General features: G+C 36.8%; 1 protein-coding gene across 2 annotated transcripts in view; it reads left to right on the forward strand.

Annotated features, from left to right (window-relative positions):
• The window catches only part of LOC138707778 (uncharacterized), a 69,007-nt gene that overhangs the window by 36,132 nt on the left and 9,186 nt on the right, over nucleotides 1-23,689 (forward strand). The gene's annotated exons all lie outside the window — the stretch shown is intronic.

Genomic DNA, 23,689 nt, shown 5'->3' on the forward strand with positions numbered 1-23,689 from the left:
TCTATTAATGAAACTGGATAATTTGTCCATTTTATATGTGAAATTGTGTCAGTTCCTTAGTCTCCCTTATTTTCTCCAAAAAAAGTTGGCAACCCTATAGGCTACTGTCTCTCTTTAGCATTAGGTAGGCCTATGAAAAAAGCATAATTTTGCAAAAGAATATGCAAATCAGTGTTTACGTAAATGTTACGTTTCTATGTATAGGTATTCAATATGCGATTTATTTTTATAGAATGTGTAAGAAAGAATAGGTGCGAGCCTGGAACTTTTTCTAGAAGAGGAAGTCCATTCATCTCACTTCACGTGACAGTGAGTTCGCGAGATAGGCCTACCGTTCCTTTTTTAAAGGCATAGCCATGGAACAAAGTGGAAGTAATTCATTTTTAGTTTTCTGCTCAAGGGAAGGTCTTTTACTGCAAACCCAGCATTCTCCAACCTTCCCTATGATGAAGAACAAATACTACAGATAATAGTCTAAGCGTTGGTACATCAGACATTATTGTAGGTGATAGCGTTCAACCTACAAGTAGTGGTCCACACTTGTGGAGTAACGCGAAACCAGGTGGCCCGGGTTCGAATCCCGGTTGGGACAAGTTACCTGGTTGAGATTTTTTCCGGGATTTTCCCTCAACCCAATATGAGCAAATGGTGGTAACTTTCGGTGCTGGACCCCGGACTCATTTCACCGGCATTATCACTTTCATTCCATTCAGACGCTAAATGACCTGAGATGTTGATACAGCGTCGTAAAATAACCTACTTAAAACAACTAGTGACGATACAAGTGCTAACAGATGGCGAAGTGGACAATATTAATTATCCTACAGAATAATCAGTGATGGCATACCTCTCTAGTTCACACAATAATCTTAGGACCTCGTTAACAAAAATCAACAATATTTGTTCTACATTTTGCTGTATTTAACTATAGGTTTCAGAGGATATAATTAATGTTTATTTTTTCATTGTTTGTAGGTATGTATTGTCCACCACTGTGGAATAGTGGTTAGCGTGTCTGACTGTGAAACGAGTGGGCTTGGGTTCAAATCTTGGTTGGGACAATTTACCCAATTGGGTTTTTCCGAGGTTTTCCCTCAACTAATTGAAGCAGAATCGCTGGGTAATTTTCGGCGATGGACCTCGGACTCATTTCGCCATAATTTATTCAAATGCCATTGTGATCATTACCATAGCCCGGGTTAAGTTTTTCGGTGTAGCGTGCTGTATTCGTACAAAAGCGCGAATGTTTGGCGACAAATACCTTTCACAGAACAGAAGTGGCGAACACTAACTGCGGTGCAAACTTTCAGGCTTCTCCGTATAAGAAAAGATATGTAGGCCTATTTGTTTATGCGTGTGGGCGCATTCAAATGCTCATGATAAGAACACATGTTGTTGCTTAGTCAACTGTACGAAGACAGGTTTGAACCTCATAAGTAACACCAATAAGGCATCGTTCATGAGACAACTAAACCAGGGGATTATATTTAAGAATTATGTTATTTTATCGTCCTATAGTGCTCCCCAAGGAAATTCTTCTAATCCACCTATGATTATGAGTGAGGAAAAATAAACTTTAAAATCGGTATCGGTACTTAAAATTTTTTATCATGTAATAAATTATTTCCGAGAAAATGTCTTGGGCGAAAGCACATATAAGAATACGTTTGCTACAACAAAAAGCAGTTACCAATTTCATCTGTGAAAGGGCGCGCGAAGGCTTTCTCATTCTCAAATCAACAATAAACATGTAGGCTAGCATTCATTAAAACAAACCAGTGATCATTTATATTTGTATGGTATTATGCTACAAAAATAGCGACTATAATGACATTTAATATAGAAAGGGATTGACAGATTAACAGTTACTGCCTTGCACTTAAGGTTTAATTTAGCGTACCTCATCATTGCGAACCACAACTCCCTTACTCATTTTTCAAACTGCACTGATCCGTTGTTATTACTCGACCAAGGCCAGTGGAGTCCTGCAGTCCGGAGCCGTGGCGCTACTGCTCCTGCGTTCGTAATACCGCATAGTGATAGTTCACATTACGCCCGCGGCTCCACTCGCCTTGGTCGAGTAATAACAATTCTTATTGTTGATGTATTTACGTTACATTTGTCGCAGTTGCATGTTGCATATGTGAAGTGATGTAACCTGGTATGTTAGTATGTGATTTAGTGATTGTTTAAGTTAATATTGTAAAGCATGAGTAATCGTAGAGTGAAAATTTACCAACATTCATCCAGTCGGTCCAACGACCATCTAAACCAGGCATCGAAAACATCGTGAAACAGCTCCTGAACTCTGACGTAAGTTCCACGTGACATCATCCTCTCCGCGCTGAACCCCTTCCTCTAGCGTTGTCTGTACTGTCAGTAGTGGCTCATTCTGTTATTCAGTATTATCTGAATACTGATTTGGCGTTCATAATATATTTCTGAACAGCTGAACAGACTAAACTGCCGACTTTAAGGAAGTGATCAGAACATAGTTGACATGTATTACGAGGTGAAATATTTTTCCATGTTTGGAAAGTGCAATTGAAAGAAAACGAGTTTCAACATTTTTCTTGTCTGAAGTCACTTTTAAATGTTTCTGATTAAAGAATAGATAAATACTGCGACATCCCGGAATCATTACTTTCAGAATTTAGAGAAAGATTTTGTGATTTTAAATAAATAAATGGAAAATGATTTCTCTCTATTTGCAAATCCTTTTAGTACACCCATTCTGAAGGTACGACCAGATTTACAATTTGAAATTGCTGATCTCCAAAATGACACCTTTGTGAAAAGCAAACATAAGAATTGTGTCAGTTTAGATGTGTTTAAAAATATTGACTCTAAGTATTCACGTCTTAGTTCATTTGCTGCCACAATCGCAACTATGTTCGGTTCTACGAAGGTATTTGTGTTTTTTTAATTAAACGTATTAAAATAAAAAAGACACGCTTAACAGATGTCAGCCTTCGTGCAAAATTGGCAATGGCTAATTATGAGGCAATCTCTAATTTTGAGATCTTACCGAATTGAAATATTGTAATCCGAAAATAAAAGAATGCAGATGAAAGTAATATAATTCTAAAAATAATTTCATTCTTTCTTTCTCCTGTTATTTCTTTGTTATGAACACGGAAGGTAGTGACGATCACAAACCGCTTCTCTCTACCTCACTGCGACCGATGCTCCTCACCCCCTGTCTTCACTTTGTGTGTAGCGACTGTAGCGGGTAGTACTTATATTGCGTCATGAATTTGTGACTTTTGCGATGCCTGGTCTAAACGCCTTTGCTGTACTCTGCATATAATCCGAGCTGGCGAGAGATATGGAGTAGAGCAGACATTTCCAACTGCTGCCTCTGTGACGTCACATGTCTCTGCTCTCGATTTTCTTGAGAGGGGAAGCATAACTATAAGAGCAAAGTAGGGAGAGTGGCAATGGAAGGGATGACATTACCCTACCTCACGCGCTCTACTAGCTCTGTCACAGGTTGAAGTACAGTATAAAGACGTAATAAGCACGTTCACGGCTGGGTGAGCTCGACGGAAGCTACAGTGCGTAAAATTAATGTATCAAAAATGTTAGTTAACTGCTATTTCAAAAGCCTATTTTTATAGTGATTTTGACGAAAGTAAAAAGCCTTTTAAGTTACGCTGTGTGACTGCATTGTAATTAATCGCGTAAGGAACGGGGCTGAAAAATATAAACTGCCAAGGGGGACCGAATATGTAAATATAGCTTCGTATATGAAACGCCGTGTTTCCTGCAGAAAGAACTATACACTTTTAACTCCCGCTTTTGTTATCACTAGAGCCGTGCAAAGGGAGCAGTTGTTTGACACACCGGCAACAGGGCAAGAGTTGTAAATTCACCTTGTGTACCCGCAGAGGTCTGACTCTGCAGTACACAGGATAGCTGCAAGCAGTAGGTACAGCTTAGTAAAGCAAACGTCAATACTGAAGAAACGTAAGATCAGTTTGGTTCTAGTGGTACGAGGAGCAAATTTGTTTGGCAAAGTTTAAGAGACTTATTCCCGAAAATGGTAATATCTTTTGTCGTAACGAAGATAAACTATTCTGAAAATTGTGTAAAATATCAGTTTCAGTAAACAGAGCATAACATAAGAAATGCATTGAAAGACAATAAGATTTAGGTATCAGTTGATGAGACAACAGATACAGTTGGTCGTCATGTGGTTAGTGTTGTTGTCAGTTTAATGCATGTAGGAGGACCATATCTTCTTGTTTGTGAAACAGTAGATGTAGTGAATTACAGTTCAATATGTACTGTATTTGAAAATGCTATGAAGTTACTGTGGCCTTCAGGTGTTGAGAGCGAGAAGGTTTTCTTATTTTTGTGACAGATGCAGCGCCGTACATGGTAAAAACTAGTAAATACCTGAAGCTCAATTTCCCCAATATGATTGTAACGTGTCTCACCCATGCCTGGCATCGTACTGCAGGAGTAAATTAGACGTCAGTTTCCTGGTGTTGATGAACTTGCAGGGGCTGTGGAAAAGATATTTGTTAAACATCTGCCAGCGTAAAAACATTTAAGACGATATGTCCTGGTGTGTCTCTTACTCCTTCTCCTATACTTACTCGTGTCGGCCTTGGTAGCTTAGTCGGTATAGCGCTGGTCTTCTGCGCTCGAGGTTGTAGGTTCGATCCCGGTCCAGTTCGATGCCAATTCAGTGTGTTTAAATGCGACAGGCTCATGTCAGTAGATTTACTGGCATGTAAAAGAACTTCTGCGGGACAAAATTCCGGCACACCGACGACGCTGATATAACCTCTGCAGTTGCGAGCGTCGTTACATAAACCATAATTAAAAAAATGACTTACTTGTTGGGGTTCCTGGTTGAAGGCCTGCAGTTATTACTGTAAATATTTCGACCAGGTCCAGAATGTTATTCAATCATTTAATGTGAAAGATGCATGTGCAATACCAATAGCCCAACGTCTGTTGGTTGATTCAAGCATAAAACAACTGGAATACATTGAATCGAATTAAGGGTTTATTCCTGATTGCATAACAGCTTTAGAAAAATCTGGTACAAAACTGGTTGATCAAATTTCCCTATTGCGAATTATCTGGAACAAAGGGACTCAAGCAGAAGATAAAACTGGCAAAATAATATCTGCGAAAATAAGAAATATGTTGAAAAAAATTGTGGATATTATAAACTTTGCAAGATTAGTGACAGTATTTCTTGAGATACAGTAAGGATACCTTTGAAGAACTGACAGATGTTGAAAAAAATGTTGTAGGCCTACAGGATTTTACGTATACCCCAGTTGTTTTAACAGACGTAGAAAGAAGCTTGTCCACGTATAAGATCATGCTATCAGATAGACGACAATCGTTTTCTGTTAATAACTTACAAATGTCATTTGTTGTGCATTGTAGCAATATTTGGAAGAAAAACGAGGACGGATCGCATGTGCATTAATAACTTACACTTATTGTAAAGAAAAGGAAAGACAATTATTCAAGTGCTTTTGCGAATAAAATAACATGAAGCTATTACAAATAAACAGTGGTTTTGCTTGCGTACTGTATGAAATCATACATATAAAGAATATATAATTTGTTTAGGATGACATGTTTAATTAGTTTTGTAAATTTATAATCATATTAAAGGATCTATAGAAAATTAATTGCAGAAAAGTTAGGAAACTGTGTCATTTCTATTGTGTCGTCTGTACGTCAACACATCGTGTACATGGCCGTTGCATGTACACAGGGAACACGCCGAGTAACGTTGGAACCTTTCCTATGATGCCATTCTGTCTGTCATGTGCTCCGTCTGCACCGCTCTAGTTATCACTGTGAAAACAGTGCTGTAGTTGGGCCGGTACGCCGTACCATCTAAAATAAGAACACGCTGTTACCGCACTGACAAAACATATAGACTCGAAAACATATTAATTATGTTCAACTAGTCTTTAATTAACTTGGAAATGGACGGTGTTAGATGTTAGAAAAACATTCATTTTGATTATGATATCTGGCATAAAAAATATTGAGCTACACAGCAGGACAAAGACAATTGAAATAAACCCTCATCAGGTTTACAGAAACCTGGTAGAAAATCTTAAGCAAAGGCTTATCAATCCCACACAAACATCCTATTTATATTTAGAATCTAAGATTAGTGATACAAAATGAAAGGCAGAAAAAAGAGACTGTTGAAAGATTTGACTGTTGTAAATACAAATAAATGAAGCCTAACCTGTAGTGATACAAGCACCTCAAACTTGTGTGAAGATAAGACGAGCGAAAGTACATTCAGGCAACAGGGATTATACTGACAGCAACGTTAAACCACCAAAGATTCAGAGTTTGTTACATGTTATAGATTCTATTCAAATTTCAACTTCAGAATGCGAAGGAGCATTAGTGTAATGAACGATATCTGCACTAAGAAAATAAATTATCTTTTATTAAAAACAATTGTAGGCTTTTGTTTCTAAAAAGTGTTGGGCCATCGTTGTCAGCGTTTAACTCCTTAACTTATGTACAGTAGTGGCAAAAAAAACGGACCAACCCTTGTAGCTGATTTCAGAGCCTTGTTCACTCCAGAGCACGATAGACTTGTAACTAAGACTTTCGTGGTTCGAAGCCTGCCTGGGAAAGAAACATATTTTTTTTGTTCCTTATTCAAATTTATTCCCAATACTTTTCGATTGCAGCGATATTTTACTACTTAATTAACTTATTATTCCCAGAACATTAATTTTACCAGCAATCGAAAAGTATTGGGAATAAATTTGAATAAGGAACAAAAAAAGTTTCCTTTCCAGGCAGGATTCGAACCACGAAAGTCTTAGTTACCAGTCTAACGTGCTCTGAAATCAGCTACAAGGGTCGGTCCGGTTTTTTTGCCACTACTGTACAATAACGTCTGTGATCTATAAGGAGTTCTGCAGAGGAGACTGCATGTCGAAGAAATAACCTTGAAAAATAAGTGCAGTATGAGTCCGCATGGAGTCTAGTCTGATCAAGAAGATTTCAAAGGTCCTCCTAATTTTTTTTCCAACTACAGCACTGTATGAAACTCCATTGCAGTAGCAAAATTAAATCAAATCATCAAAGTGTCACCAAATTGTGAAACTAGCAGGGGTTCCTCATACATTTTAATCACGGCGGGGCGCAGTTTCATATACTCGCTCTCGAGGAAACCATAAACGTTTGAATTGACGCTTTGTAACCTCGAGTGGACTCTCATGTAAAAAGTTAGCTTCGGAAGAAACCATAAACAATTGAATAGATACTCCGTATCTGTCGCTGAAACACACTCGCTTCCAAAGGAACCAAAAACATTTGAATTGACACTCCACATCCATCGCGAATGGGCTCTTCAAGATTCCAAGAGCGTGTGCGGTTACAGCAGGAGTGGTAGGGGGTGGTGGGGGTATTCGTTGCTAAGGCAACATCGTGTTTGATAGTACAGCTGAAAAGTTCGATCGAGTTCGCCCTACTATTGCGTGTTGCTTAACGCACTGTAATCAGACGTCGATAAGCAATAAATGGAAATGTTATGCATATACAGACTGTGTTCGAAATCTACCGACATTATTTAAGGAATTGTTTGGGAAAACCATGTTGGAAGTTTTGAATTAGGTATATAACGTTCATCGAAGCCTTGATTCCAAGTAATGCCCTCATCTGATAATTCAGTTCTGTCTAGGGTTACCAAGTTTTCAGAATGTAAATAACATTTAACTCCAGGAAAATATGAGGAACTTAGAGGAATTTGTGAGCACCATTTCAGAACATATATTCTACAACAGCGGTGATTACATGCGACAGACAGCCTATGAAGTAAGGAGATGGAGGAAAGGTACTTGGTATGAAAACTACAACCAGTGGTGGTTCCTGTACTAACATCTTGATCAATCCCGCGGATAAAAATGTCAAGCTTTGCTGTATCAGTAATGTCACTGCTGTCATCAAGAGCCAGTGAATAATATACGATTTTTCTTGCTTCTTTTTTTCTTGAATATAATAGGAAATTTTCTAAATTCATCTCTCGATACTTTGTCGAAAAATTCGTAGTTTTCAAAATTAAAAACTTCTTATGGACAAGTAATTTAAGCTATTTTAATCATTACTCTTTTGAGAAATTCTGTTCTATTAAAAGGCTTTAGAGCACAAGATATTTCAAACCCAATTAGGCAGCTGACTTCCTTACATTTATTTATGTCATCTTTCTCTTCCTGGCTATGATTTAAGACATGTCAATTCCAGGCGTTTAACAGTTCGTTAGCACATAATATTGAATCAGTTTTTCTACAATATTATTATCAAATGAATAACTAATAAATAGTTACCCTCATTTAAAGATTAAGAAGATAAACTAATAATTTTATCCTTCTAGGGAGAAGATCTAAAAATATCAATATTCATGCACGTACAGAAGAATTAAGGAAACTCATACTTAGTGGTCAATAATAATAATAATAATAATAATAATAATAATAATAATAATAATAATAATACATTATTCAGCGTGGCAGTTAATGTTTCTATATACTCCTGATTGAACCGTTGAGCAAAGTAAACATATTACATTTTGTCTGACAGGACAACAAAGACGTTCTCCTTCTCATTCTTTACGAAACCACCTCTTACTCCTTATTGAGACAAAGTTTGTAGAGCGACATGATACCGCCACTGATTGCCTTCAGTACGTGAAACATACAGCAATGTACAGGAAACTCCTCGTACCGTTTGAATGTCTGTGATTACGCGATGTAATCACGACACCCGCTTTGGTCACCGCTGTTCTACAGTAAGGTCCGAAATTCTTGTCACCCCTCCTTATTTGTATGTTGATGTGCATTCATTTGAACGTGTCATAGCAGATGTGTGAAAATGATTGATACTTTACGTTCCAGCTTGTTTGGTGATCCAGAACATCAGTATGGGACCATTATTGTAGCGGCACTAAATAATGCGGCGCCATGTCTTATGTGAAATTTTCCTCAGCAAAGGCGGTTTGATTTCCCTGAATGCTTCCCTAATAGCTTTCTTCAAATCTTCAATTTTCTGGTATCGATGTTTCGAGACATGCTGCTTAATTATTCCCCAAAGGGAAATCACACCGTTGAAATTACTAACGTCCATGTTTTTAAAGCCAAATTCACAAAACGTTTATCACCGGTGTATCTGGTTAATAATAACACTTGTAGAAACTTTCATCCCTTTATAATACACTGTAAAAGGGAAACTACCTTAGTCTTACACCATTAAAGCTCTTACATTAATTACTAAACATGAATTTTTTATTATAATAAAACAGTTATATTACCGGTTGTTCTGTATGGTTGTGAAACTTGGACTCTCACTTTGAGAGAGGAAGAGAGATTAAGGGTGTTTGAGAATAAAGTTCTTACGAAAATATTTGGGGCTAAGAGGGATGAAGTTAAAGAGAATGGAGAAAATTACACAACGCAGAACTGCACGCATTGTATTCTTCACCTGACATAATTAGGAACATTAAATCCAGACGTTTGAGACGGGCAGGGCATGTAGCACGTATGGACTATCCAGAAATGCATATCGTCGTTTTTCCTGCAATAACTCCTGATTTTTTAGCTAAAGCATCTAAAATTTTAGTTGCAAAGGGATATATTCTTTAACCACATCACATACTAAAATTGAAATAAAAATTTCACAGGAGCTTAAGTACATTCAACCATATTTTCTAAAAAATAACTTAAGTGCACTTTACTTCTGGCTCCATTATATCTAAGCAGACGAGATGCTGAATGGTGGATAGGTAGAGGAGGACCTGTACCTAGTGCACCGGATTTATGTGTTTGGGGTTATGCAAAAAGCCTCGTTTACACAACAGACATCACCACACCTGAAGAATTGCAACATCGAATTATAGATGCCTCCCAGAAAATGAAAAATGACGTAGGATTGCTCGAGCGCAATCTTGGGTCTTTGCGGAGAAGACTAGACAGGTGCATTGAAGTGCATGGTCGGCATTTTGAACACCTGCTGTAAAATTCTTAGTTAGTGTGTTCATATTGTACAGTTTCCCTGAAAAGGAATGAGACGATTGAATATTCCTAAGTCTCAGATGTAAAACACTGTGCATGATCAGAGACCAGAGCACTGATACACAAGATAACGAATATTGAGTTACTTAGATTCAAGCTATTTGGTTTGTTACTAGCATCGTTCCGGAATTCACTTCAAAAACTGCAAAAAATATGATAATATTACGTAAATAAGAGATAAATATATACGTAAATCGTGTAGTTAAATCGACAATGGACCTTCATGACTAGATCGACACTCCGCACAGAAAGTGAAGTTTTCGTGTCGTTGCAATAGCCCAGACGCTAAGATCTCTGCGTGTTGCGTAGAAGAGAGCGAGTTCGATTCTTAGTCTATATCAACGATTTTTTTCTAAATAATGTTGAAATAGAGTTTTACAAAGTCCTCAGATTGTGTTAATGATCACAGAAATTACAAAATTACAAGTTATAATGTTATAAACGTTAATCTAATGAATGCATTTATACACACACACACACACACACATACAATGTAAATGCATATATATGTATATATATTAAAAACTAACAATTAAAATGAAATTAAAAATATATTCCTAAGCCACACAGACAAACGATTACAAAGGTTTAGAGTCCTTAGGCCATGTCATTTGTTGAGTAATTATTACAATATTTTATTAGAAGCTTTCCCATATGTGTAATAAATGCACTCGCACAAAACAATTTTTGTTAAAAGTGTGGCTTTGGATTATTTCATTCTCACCCCTTCAGTTGATTTTAACTATTTTATCTACGTGTTTAATTTAATGTGCATTCAATTTAATTCATGTTATGATTGAATGTATAAACACTGCTGCAGTTATTGATTAATTACATATATTAATACTAACTATTAAATGCATGTGTTAAGTAACTAATTGCAGTATCTTTTGCGAAATCTTGAATGTTTAAGTTGTCAATAATATTTCTGTACTATATACTATAAGACGTTAAAAGAATTTGCAATAGATTTGGGATCCTCTACTTTATAATCACTAATTTTAATGAAAAAATATTATCTTTCTTAGGATATCTACAAGTTTAACTTTAATAATATTTCGGATAGCTTTAATTGCATTATCTGGATTTTGTGCTTTTCTATTCAAATATGTTCTATTTCCCTCTTTCATAAATTTTGATAAATTACACTGTACTTCTTGTAGTATTTAAGAATATGAGGATAGTTACATTGCAGCTCATTACATATAGATTCTTATTTTTAATACATGAGATTTGTAAGTCCCTGCATTATCTACATGATTTTACTTTTGAATTTTTTCACAACATTGAGTGGAGAACATCCACTGAAGTGATTCTGAAATGAAGTGAAAAATACAATACATTTACTCTTAATATCAGTAGTACTAGTAACATATACGTTTTTCCAAAATTCATTTTGTAGACATAAATGTAAATAATCACTAGATACAGCATTTACGACCCTTTTTTAGTTTTTAAATTAATATTTTGAAATTGTTCAGTAACATTGGAAACAGGATTTGTTTATCACTTTCATACAAGCCATTGATTATAGGTGCTGCCGAATAGGAATTCAGTCTAATTCAGTGTACAAAACTTTTATCAATGGCTGTGCTACTTCAGCTTGTATGCTGGTGAGGAAATGAGTCTACGACCATGATTTCCAGTTTCAAGGAGTGAATTTAATTTACTTTTACGGAAAAGTTCCGAGAGATAACCTATGTTTATGTCACTACAGATCACAAATTCCATATGAGATTTCTAAAGTCTTTTCTTTACAAATTCAATGTTGGCTATAAATATTAAGAAATATTAAGAAATATGAATGATTGTAGTTATAAGTCTTATTTACATTATAAAAAGCAAGAAGTTACATTCCTCGGCAAGATTCGAACTTTTCGATGTTTGGTTTTGTCGTCCAATACATAAGCACGGACCTATTCAATGCTTATGTTAATAACCTACAATTTAGCTGTAGCAATGTGGTGTCATAACTTGGGGTTTGTTTACTTAATGTAATTAGATTTAATTTGATTAGCTTCGCAACAATTGGACTTCCTGTTATATCCTGTTATTTAAATATTTAAGTTAGAGTTGATTTATTAACTCTTACTGTGCAAGATGACCCTTATTTCAATAATTCTATATCACGTTAAATAGTCATTGTCTACACTAAAGTATTATCATCATCCCTCATTTCTCATCTTAATGGCGAAACGACGTGACGTGAGACAGCGAGTTATAGCTCTAGTTGAGGCTGAATATGGGGCTAGATCTGCTGGCCTTTGGTCGGTGTTTCTGGAAGTACAGCCGAGAGGTGGGTTCATCGTTACCAAAATTCAGGGAAGGTCGAAAATCGCCCTATTCCTGGGCGTCCCCGGATTTCTTCATTGGAAGAGGATGCTCTCTTATTCGAGGAAGTTCGACAGGACCCCTTTCGGACTGCTAACGAAATAAGAGCAGCATCTAACTTTCCCGGTTCTTCACAGACTGTGATCAGCAGGTTGAGGAACCGCGGTATTAGGAGCCGGAGGGCTGCGCAAATGGAAATATTGGGGGAAGCACAAGCTGTCGACCGTCTTGCCTTCGTTACCAATCGACTGGATTTCGATTGGAGAAATGTAATTTTCTCCGACGAAACAACCATCTCGAGTGATTACGAAAGTCCTGTCCGTGTCTATCGTGAGGATGGTCTCCCACATGATCAGCGCTATGTGCACCGATGTGAAAGATCGGGGCGCTTTAGCATGTTGTCACAGTCTAGTATATAGTCGCGAAGCTCAATACGTAGTAAATATGCAAACATTCGATTGTTGCTCACCACTAGGATCGCTAATATCGCCTCATTACGGGCAATGCAAAATAGTATCGTCACAGTCTATTGTTTCTAGCACCCTCAAAACTCAAGCTTCGTGACTGTATATAGTAGACTGTGATATCGTGTTGGGGTGGATGTCTTACGATGGATCTGGCGTTATAGAACGCATCGATGGCCGGTTTAATACGGTAACTTACGAGCACATTCTGGAAAATATATTCCTTCCTTCCGCCCCTAGAACGTTTTCCCGAAAGAACATTGCTGTTCCAACAGGATAACCATCCCGTGCACTATGCCGCAAGCATTCAAAGATGGTTTCAAAGTAGACCCGAGATCGAAATCATTAATTGGTCTCCGAAGTCACCTGATTTGAATGTCATCAAAAATTTAAGGGCGGAATTGAAAAAGAGAACGATAGCCACCTATGCCCACCGACGCCCTCGAAATCGAGACGAATTGTGGGATCAAGTTGTTGAAACCTGGGAAGATCTCGCCGGGGATTAGAATTTATTCCACAATCTCGTGACAACCATGCCGGACCGACTTAGAGCTGTAATAGAAGCTGATGGCATGTGGACAAGATTTTAAGTTGACAGGTCTCTTTTTGTTTCTTGTGATTTTTGTTTGAGGAAAAATACTCTTAACTTTCAAGTAAGATTTATTTTTTTAACGAGGTTCAGCCCACTTGTAAGTCCCAGAAATTGGGCATAAATTATTCATATTATTCGACAAATTAGATAGTCTAGGAACTCTGAAGAAATTACTTACACCTCAATAAAAAAAAGTTTCACCGGGGATCGAACAGGAGACGTTTCGGTTAAGCAGTGGAACCGACACGCTACTATATGAGCTATCGAGACAAGACAGTGACAACAGCAGTATAGAATGTAGATCCCATAGTAGGCATTTGCCATTCGGTACAGAGAAGCAATGATAGCTTTTGACCCTAGCTATGTTGTGAAATCGTGGCCTTAAATGGCTGTCTTCTTCGTGATTCTTATTTTGGTCCTTGTCCTTGTTGTGGTCCTCGTAACAATTCTTGCTGTATTTCTCATGTTATGTATCGTTACGTCGATATCGAGTGAACCGCGCTGTAGAACTTTAACTTCCGACGAACAAGAGTCGTATCATTCCTTTTAAGGGTAACTGTACGTTGTTTATCCTGAAACGTTACTGTTGTTAAAAGAAAAAAGTTTATTTTGTGTATGTTTAATCACATTTCTATGATGTTGAAGCCAAAATTATTAATTTTACTATCTCGTGATTGATAAATTAAATAATATTATCATTTCTTTTGTTGGAATTAGTACTTAGTATTCAGGGGACCCCAACCAGCACAAAATGACATCTCGTAAACGGTTAATTTGGGGACCCATGTTTACTGGAAATTTTTTTGCTTTTCTTTGTCTTTACTTTTCATACCTAAATTTTTGGCCATCACTTTTGAAACACTCTGTATGTACACTTTTGGAAAATAAATTAATTTATAATATTCCTGGGATACTGAGCTTTGCCAGACAAAGTCTGTTTTAAAATATCAAATCTTCATCGATAAAATGACATTGCCGATTTCGATTAATAGCAAACTTTACATACCGTATTTGCTCGCGTAATTTGCGCACTTTTTAATTAGCTTTGGCCACTGAAAAATTGGGGTGCGTAAAATATGCGGATTTTTCAAATAAGAGGTCCTGTTCTGAGTTATCTCAATTTTCTATACCGGTAACTTGTCTCTACCAAGGACAAGCATTGTTAAAGTAGCGGGACTTTGGGGTTTCTTTCTGAAGTAGGTACTTCAGTTGCTGGTGAATGACCTACGATGGACTGTAGGGAAGGAAAATCCCCACTACACTGAAAAAAATATGTACGTAATCCCTACTACATTGAAAAAAATATGTACGTAAAATGTGTGCGCAAAATACACGGAGCAAAAATAAAGTTCAAAATAATCCCTTAAAAATTAGGGTGCGCAAAATACGCGGGGGCGCAAATTACGCGAGCAAATACGGTACTGCAGTAGGTACGGGGGTTGCTGGCAGTAATTTAACAAAGAGTTCAGAAAAAGAAAGAGCGGGGTTGTCAGCGGAGAGATACGGAGTAGGGGTAGAGGAAATTATGGTTACTTAAATTAATAATAATAATAATAATGATAATAATAATAATAATAACTTTTTACATTTAAGATAGGTTCCACATTGCCATTTCGTTCACCGATGGGTCCAACTTACAAGCAAACGTTCTGATGGGGACAGATAAAAAAGTTATTTTTTTTTCTTCCACCACGTTAATAATGTCAAAAGAAGTGCTTATACAAATTTTGGCCACTCACCGCAGTTACGAGGGTCGTAAAAAAATTAATTCGCCAGGGTCCGTTAACAGAAAGAAAAAAACACAATTTCATTGGACAAATTTATTAGAATGGACACAGCTTGTTGAGCTATTTTTCAACATATTTTCCACGGAATTGAGACATTTCTCATATCATAGGATCGATAGAGAGAGAGGGTTCACACCTGTGGAGTAACGGTCAGCGCGTCTGGCTGCGAAACCAGGTTACCCGGGTTCGAATCCCGGTCGGGGCAAGTTACCTGGTTGAGGTTTTTCCTGGGTTTTCCCTCAACCCAATACGAGCAAATGCTGGGTAACTTTCGGTGCTGGACCCCGGACTCATTTCACCGGCATTATCACCTCTATATCATTCAGACGCTAAATAACCTAGATGTTGATACAGCGTCGTAAAATAACCCAATAAAATAAAAAATATATATATAAAAAGATAGACAGAGGTGCAGACGCAGTCAAACGCTGGTTCCGGACTGAGGCGCCTGACTTCTACGACACAAAAATTGATCCCATGCTATGAAAAAGTCTCAATTCCATTGGCGGATATGTTGACAAATAGCGCAACAATTGCTGTATCTGTTTCAATAAATATTTCCATGAAATTGTGCTTTTTTCTATAAACGACCCCAAGGAAAATCACGTTCTGGACGGCCTCGTAATTGCAGTCGAGTGGCCAAAATTTGTATAAGCACTTCTTTTGACATTATTAACATGGTGGAAGAAAAAATTTTTACGTTTTTATCTGCCCCCATCAGAACGCTTGCTTGTTAGCTGCGGGACGCACTCGAGTGTCAGTAGCGAATCGATGATTTCTCAACCAGGACGGGACAAACGGCGCCGCGTCCCATTCTCTCGTAAGTTTTCCGATAATTTTAATATCCATTAAACTGGACAAGTGGAAGACTGTAAGCCCTATATATGTCATCAGAGCTGTAAGCTTACCTCTTTGACTTCTTTCACAAGTGGCAATGCCATTCATTACGCTAAAGCCTCTTTCATCTTCCGCGCTGCTAATGGTGATAGAATCCGCGATATTTTTGGCTTTAGCTATAGTTAATGAAAGAAGAATTGTTCTTTTCTATTGAGTTTTCCTCTACGAGATCTCGGAAATCATAATTGTAGAAAGTGTCCAACAAGCAGTGCAAAAGCCTTTAAGTTCCTATATTTTCAATCGATCGCTTTAGCAGAATGAAGAATAGGAGATGGTTAAATTAAGAAAGTGCGTTTATTTTATTGATTTTTCCTCGAGAGCTATTATAACAAAGGTGTAGGAACAAATATAAAAGGACTCGCGCAAGTCCTTGCGAGTCTCCTTCAGCACACCCCAAACAATAGGGTCATAGTTTTTCCTGTGTACTCTTTGTAATTATGTCATGCAGCAGCAATATAATTAATTAATAATTACTCAGGGAAATTGTTTCAGCTGATTTTTATGGAATTTCTAATGTAAAACTATATTTCGAGAGTTTTCGATTGGTCATACAGCGTTGTCAGACAGAGACTAAACGGAGCGGAGCGCTCCACTATGACTCCTTGCGTGCTCCGGTGTTTCCACAGACATAATAATGTTCAAAGCATGACTGCGTCTACAGCAGGAGCGCTGGAAGAATCGAGTTCAAGTTCTAGTTCAGGCCTGCACAAGGTTTGCGCTCTCCGAGCCGGCACACAGCTCATGAGCGGAATACAGATATTAGCTGCGCTCTGTATAAGGGTGGACTGGAGAAGGGGTGGATCTCGTACAAAATATACACAAAAGGAAGTACTATTACTAGTGTTTATGAAATGAATTCTCGTTCAGTATTTGCAAAACTATCTTGGACTATTATTAATTAATAAAGAAATATTTGTTTTACAGAAGTAATAGAAATTCTATAGATGCTTAAATGTGCAATATAATTTTGTTATATTTTTATTTATCAGTAGATGAAAACGAAGTTTTATGCTTTGGCCTACTGATCATAATGAAACATCAGTTACAGATGTTCGATGTCTGCCTTTATTAAAGTTGATTATAGAAAACAGTTGCTCACAAATATAAATGTTGAGCCAAACATACCAGTCATTTTCACAGCCAGCCTGTGTAGTCGTGGATATTATTGCTAATGTTTAGTCATGTAAAACTGAACCAGGCTAGTAGTATTATTCAAACGATCTTTAGCTCTTAGATCACAATGAAGATCAGTAAGTTCGAGCTGTAAATCGTTAAATGTTAAATGTTATGTTCCGTCTTTTAGATTCCTCCATACTGTACTGTAGCAGTAGGTAAGCAACGTGAAACAGTTACTGAGAATAGGCCTACACACTGCACTCCACTAGATAACTGAGTGGTCGTTTCCCTCTCCTCTACCTATTGCAAGTCTATGTCATTCTGACGTATCTTCCTCTCCCGCTCCGAAGGAGCGCGCGCGCTCGTTGAGCGCTGTTTGTGCAGGCCTGTTCTAGTTCCTTCTTTGACCCAAGCTGGGAGAACGTGTTTTTGTTCACAAAAGTGAGGAATAATGTACAGTGTCTAATTTTGTAAACAGTTCCTGTCAATGAAAAGATTCAATGTGAAGCGTCATTACGAGAGAAAGCATCAGAATGATTACAAAAATATAGACGGTGAGGAACGTGCTGATCTGGTAAAGCGCATTAAATTGGAAAGTGATGAAGATGAATGCAATGTATTTAAACTCTCTTCACTGGAGAATACTATATTACAGTATTATCTGATCTTCTTCACGAATTTAGCAAACTTAGGCAGCCTTGACACTGAATTAGCTGTATTCGAAACTCCACTCTCAGTAGATATCAAAACTGTGTGCGACCATGCTGTACAGTCGCAACTCATTGAACTTAAATGACATCGTCGCCTCTGTGAAATACTGAAGACAAATGCTATTGATATGGTTGAATTCTATAAAGACCTTGATAAAACACAATTTCAGCAGTTACGTAAGAACGCCGCTGAAGTTATTTCTATGTTTGGTAGCACTTATGTTTGCGAGCAGGGGTTTTCCGTGTTGAAACAGTTGAAAAACAAGAACAGAGGAGGCTTCCTGACATCAATCTGAAAAACAGCCTTCGAATTTGTTTGGCAAATAGCATCTCATCTAACATAAAAGTATTAGTGGACAATAGAAAATGTCACGTTTCAAGCAGTAAGCGCACAGTTATTGGAAAGTGAAGAAACATTGATAGTTTTTGTGAGAAATAATAGAACAATATTTCAGGTTTTATAATAAAAATAGGATTTAAGAAGTTAATTTATTTTATTTGTTTCCAACCAAATGTTTACTATTAAAACTTTGAATACTGGTTAAATATGTATTTTGTATTCTATTATTATTATTATTATTATTATTATTATTATTATTATTATTATTATTATTATTATTATTATTATTATTATTATTATTATTATTAGCCACCGGCGTGGCTCAGTCGGTTAAGGCGCTTACCTGCCGGTCTGAAGTTGCGCTCGGGCGCGGGTTCGATTCCCGCTTGGGCTGATTACCTGGTTGGGTTTTTTCTGAGGTTTTCCCCAACCGTAAGGTGAATGCCAGGTAATCTATGGCGAATCCTCGGCCTCATCTCGCCAAATACCATCTCGCTATCATCAATCTCATCGACGCTAAATAACATCGTAGTTGATACAGCGTCGTTAAATAATCAAATAAAAAAATATTTATTATTATTATTATTATTATTATTATTATTATTATTATTATTATTATTGTTATTATTATTATTAATTGGAAAAAATTCGAAACACAACCATTAGACAAGAAATGGGAGTTAATAGTACATTGTTAGATTTCGTTAGGTACAAGCAATTAGAATGGTATGGACACGTACATAGAATGCCAGAAACAATATTGCCCAGACAGATTTTGGAATGGATTCCGCCAGGAAGAGGAAAGAGGGGAAGACCAAGGAAAACCTGGATGGACGATATAAGAAGTGGAATAAAGGAGAGAGGCTTGGAAGAACGGGATTGGGAGACAAGAGAAGAATGGAGGAAGAAGATAAGAATTTAAACACTTTGGACACAGGAAGATGTAGTTTACATTGTAACCCTGTTAGTGATGATGATGATGATTATTATTATTATTATTATTATTATTATTATTATTATTATTATTATTATATTGTCATTGATATATTAGCATCTGAAAATTTATTTGCTTAACGAGCTCACTCTCCGAGTGCAATCTTCAGCTCGACAACCAGTTTTGGAGCTTACAACTCTGACACTACTGGCCGTCATACTCATTACGTGGAAATTTATTCGTATTTCTTAACAGATGTCCATTATTAATATGGAGTAATTACAGTCTCCTTTGCTTTATAATTGTGATTTTGTTTTATTTTCAAAGACAGTTAACATATTTTATGTAATAATCAAAACCACAGAGCAATATAATGTCTATTGTGAATGTACTACTGATATTTTCTCCTTTCTGTTATTCTGAAGGCAATTATAAGATATATTTATGACCTTAACGAAGTACTGTAACTAAATAAATAGTATACAATAGATTTACGACTTCATTCCATAAACTTCTCGCAATATTGTCCCATAAACGTAAAAAGATACTGACATACTTTTAAAATAAACAGTGACCCATATTTGACTATGATGATAACGGAGTTGTTCGGTGGAAGTTACATCTTTGTTAGCGTACAGTTGTAGTCATGTGCAAAGACGCGTCCTTCGCTAACAGATGTTTATGCTCGACCATGCCGAAATGTAATAATTATACACCTGGTAGCAGTCTTTTAATGCATGTCATTAAAGTACACCTATTCATTAAAGTTCAGGTTTTCGATTATTCTCGGATATGCAATCGAAAGACAACGAGGGAAACGTCACGGAGGCTGGAAATCCAATACTGTCGCAAAAGGTTATGTTCTGTTACTATAATAATTAGCGTTAATTGTAAATACTATTCAAATAAATTCAATTTGTCATCTCGTTTTTCAATTCTAAATCAATTTCCAGTTTATATCAAAATTAATTCATGTTATTCTCCAGATTATATCAACGTCAATGATATTATTATTATTTTTAATTGGGTTATTTTACGACGCTGTATCAACATCTAGGTTATTTAGCGTCTGAATGATATGAAGGTGATAATGCCGGTGAAATGAGTCCGGGGTCCAGCACCGAAAGTTACCCAGCATTTGCTCGTATTGGGTTGAGGGAAAACCCCGGATAAAACCTCAACCAAGTAACTTGCCCCGACCGGGATTCGAACCCGGGCCACCTGGTTTCACAGCCAGACGCGCTGACCGTAACTCCACAGGTGTGGACATGATATTATTGTTCCTCGGAAAAAATCAATACTTTCGCGTCTGCCACATTTCACAATTTACGAGCTATACACAAGGTCACTTCCCCTCTTCAGTCAGATGCGAATAAAACGAATACTTCTGAATAATTTCAAGTTAGAAATATGCTCGAGCATAAAAAGTCGTATGAAACTTGCCTATAATGGTAATTAAGACGCTCGTATGAAAATTATGAAACTCGCTTGCGTTCGTTTCATAAACAAACATACTCGCGTCTTAATTACTATCATTATAGGCTCTTTGCATAATGTAGCCTACTGTTATGGCTTAAGGAGGGCTGGAGGCAGAACGTATCCGTACACTTACACATGTTTTAGCTCATTGTGCGGTCTATACGGAGTAAACAGTAAGTAATGTCTTTAATTTCAGGGAGTTATTCTTTGGGATATTTCAAACAAAAAAATATTAATACAGTTTTGCTCATTTTTGCTTCCTTTCCGAGGTAAAAATTGTTTTATATGAAACATTTCACAGCGTGTTTTAGGAAAGCCATTGATTGAATTCCTAATATGCTCAGCCAGTTTAAGAGAGCAGTGTATTACGATAATAAATGATTGAAAATTTTTAATTTTGTCCTTTAAATTTGCAGAAATTTGATCCGAACAAATGTAACTTTTCGTTCTGCAATAGTATATTACGATAGAAGGTTGGTAAGTGTTTTCACAAAATCGAGGAAACGTTTGAAAAACGAGCAGAGCGAATGTTTAAATTTCTGAGATTTTGTAATGAACTTTACAAACGTGTATTTTACAATATTTTTTGCAAGACAGTATATTTTGAAAATAATATTTTTAAAAATCTTAATATACTGTACGTACAATAATGTATCGATGATACAATTTACAAGTGTTTGTTGAAAAGAAGATTTCTTACTAATGAAAACAAAGTCGAGCAACAAGATGATGACGCTGAAGAAGTGCAGGAATCGATCCATATGCTCCTTAACTAGGCAGGAAATAAGAACATTAAAGCCAAAGAATACACCTTGATCGATAGCAATGTATATATTGAGAAAATTTATTGAACGTAAGTGGAATTGTGATGCAATTACGAGCAACAGAACTAACATCTAACAATGAGTGTAGTGAGATTGAAGAAAAAGATGAAAAACTTGACTATTTGACCTCTCAAAAGTCAATAAATGAACTTACTAGACAATGAAGGAATCGATTAAATCGATGTTGTTCGGGTAAAGGAGGTTAAGTCACTTTTTGTGCAAATGGAGTTCTGTTCCCGAGGTAAATACACAAGTTAAATTTTACAAGTGGGTGTGCTAGAAACAAAACATTACTAGTATTTGATGCGTTTTATTTGTGTAAAAAATTATTTATAATAAGGGTTTTAAGTTTAATTTTCATTTATCTCAAAACTCGTATTTATGACATCTCCCTTTATCCAAACACCATCGAAATTTGCTATTAATCGCAGTAATGCTGAAGATCAGTGTTGCCAATTCAACGAACTTCCCGTGAGATCTGGCATTTTTCTGTGTTCGTTTAGCGCAGTAATCGTCAGAACTCGATGAAATGGGTAACGGGTAGGAAGAGTAAGAGTATCGCAATATGCACCGTCGTGCAGAAGGGAAAGGTAGAAAGTGTACCCGCCAGTAGCCACGGATGCATGCTAGTGCCTCTCTTATCCGCTGGTAAGAGACGCTAACTCGAGGGTTCACTGTGCTGATGACCGCTAGTTTAGCGAGTAAAATTTATGAAATTTGTATTGTTGTTATTTGAATTTAGCGGGCATTTTTAGCACCCACAGCGGAAAAATAATTTCATTTTACATTGGCAGTGTAGCAATTTAGCTGTTTCTGCACTGTTTCATAGCGGTTTTTTAAGAATCGAGTTGGCAACACTGTTGAAGATCTTCAATTAATACGATAGTTGCAGGCTACTTTTGAGTAGAAAATATTTAATGCCAAGTGTACTCGACAAAGCAAAGTTACAGTTAGGCTAGATTGTGGAAGCTCCCTCCCAATAAAGGACACCTCCCAGATGCGGACAGGTTGTTACGTCCCTTCGATGTCCATAAATGAGAGGTTTCATTGTATACTTTTCCTATTTATTACAAAAGTAAGTAAAAAAGTATACAAATTTAATTACGTCACGCTTGGATTTGGTTATGCTGCTGCTACTGCTGCTACTTCTGCTACTGCTACTGCTACTACTATCACTACTACCACTACCACCACCAACACCACCACCACCATACAGGTTTACATACGTAATATACAGAGTGGAAGTGAAATAGACTTGCAGATTTCCAGAGCGAATAGCTCATGTTGTATGTTACAAAGAACTATATCATCATACTGGTGGAAAGTTCATTGTTTTTTTTTTCAGAAAAAATGTTCCCCCCCCCCTCCCAAATATTTAACAGTCTCTTATTCAGTACCGGTAGCTATTACGAGTAGGATCGTGATTTTTGTCCATTTCGATAGGAAATCTAATAAAGAATAATTTATCCCTCTGGAGTATTTCAATAGCGTGCATGGTTTTCGTGAAAATTTAACTTAAAAAACTCGTAAATTGCAAGAAGCGAACGCGTGGCAACGTCTTGACAACTTAGCAGCTTACGTACGGAGACTCGCCGACTTCGTTGACTTCTTACATCTGTATACGAGTAGAGCGTTTTAGCGACGATGTTGCCGGACTGCTGAAACTTCAAACTTAATTTTTTAATTAACCATGCATTTAATCACAAAACGTAATACAGATTTTCTATTCATTTACGTGTACCCTATCGTCTCTTTCAATCTGCAAGGTTATTTCACTTCCATCATGTATAGAGGGTGCTGTCCTCCCTCTGAAAACAATTTAGGATATTACTTACGTTTTCATTTGTACGACGAGATTTATTTCAGTATTTAAGTTGTGTCTAGACTCTAAATTACTTCCAGAGCGAGGGCAGCACCAGAATTCCCCTTCAGCAGCCAGTGGATAATAATAGCGATTTTATTATAACCTCGTGTTTCTTCTTTCATAATGCATTTGCCATTATGTTACAGTTCATCAAATTGGCTCATACTTGTGTCAGTGTTTTACTGTATAGTGTTATGTAGAATGTACTATATTTAATATTATTTTGGTTTATGGAAAGTGTAAATATGTTGCAGTATATTCTACTGACAACT

This window comes from Periplaneta americana, chromosome 10 (genome assembly GCF_040183065.1).
Source record: "Periplaneta americana isolate PAMFEO1 chromosome 10, P.americana_PAMFEO1_priV1, whole genome shotgun sequence".
In the NCBI taxonomy this organism is placed as follows: Eukaryota; Metazoa; Arthropoda; class Insecta; order Blattodea; family Blattidae; genus Periplaneta; species Periplaneta americana.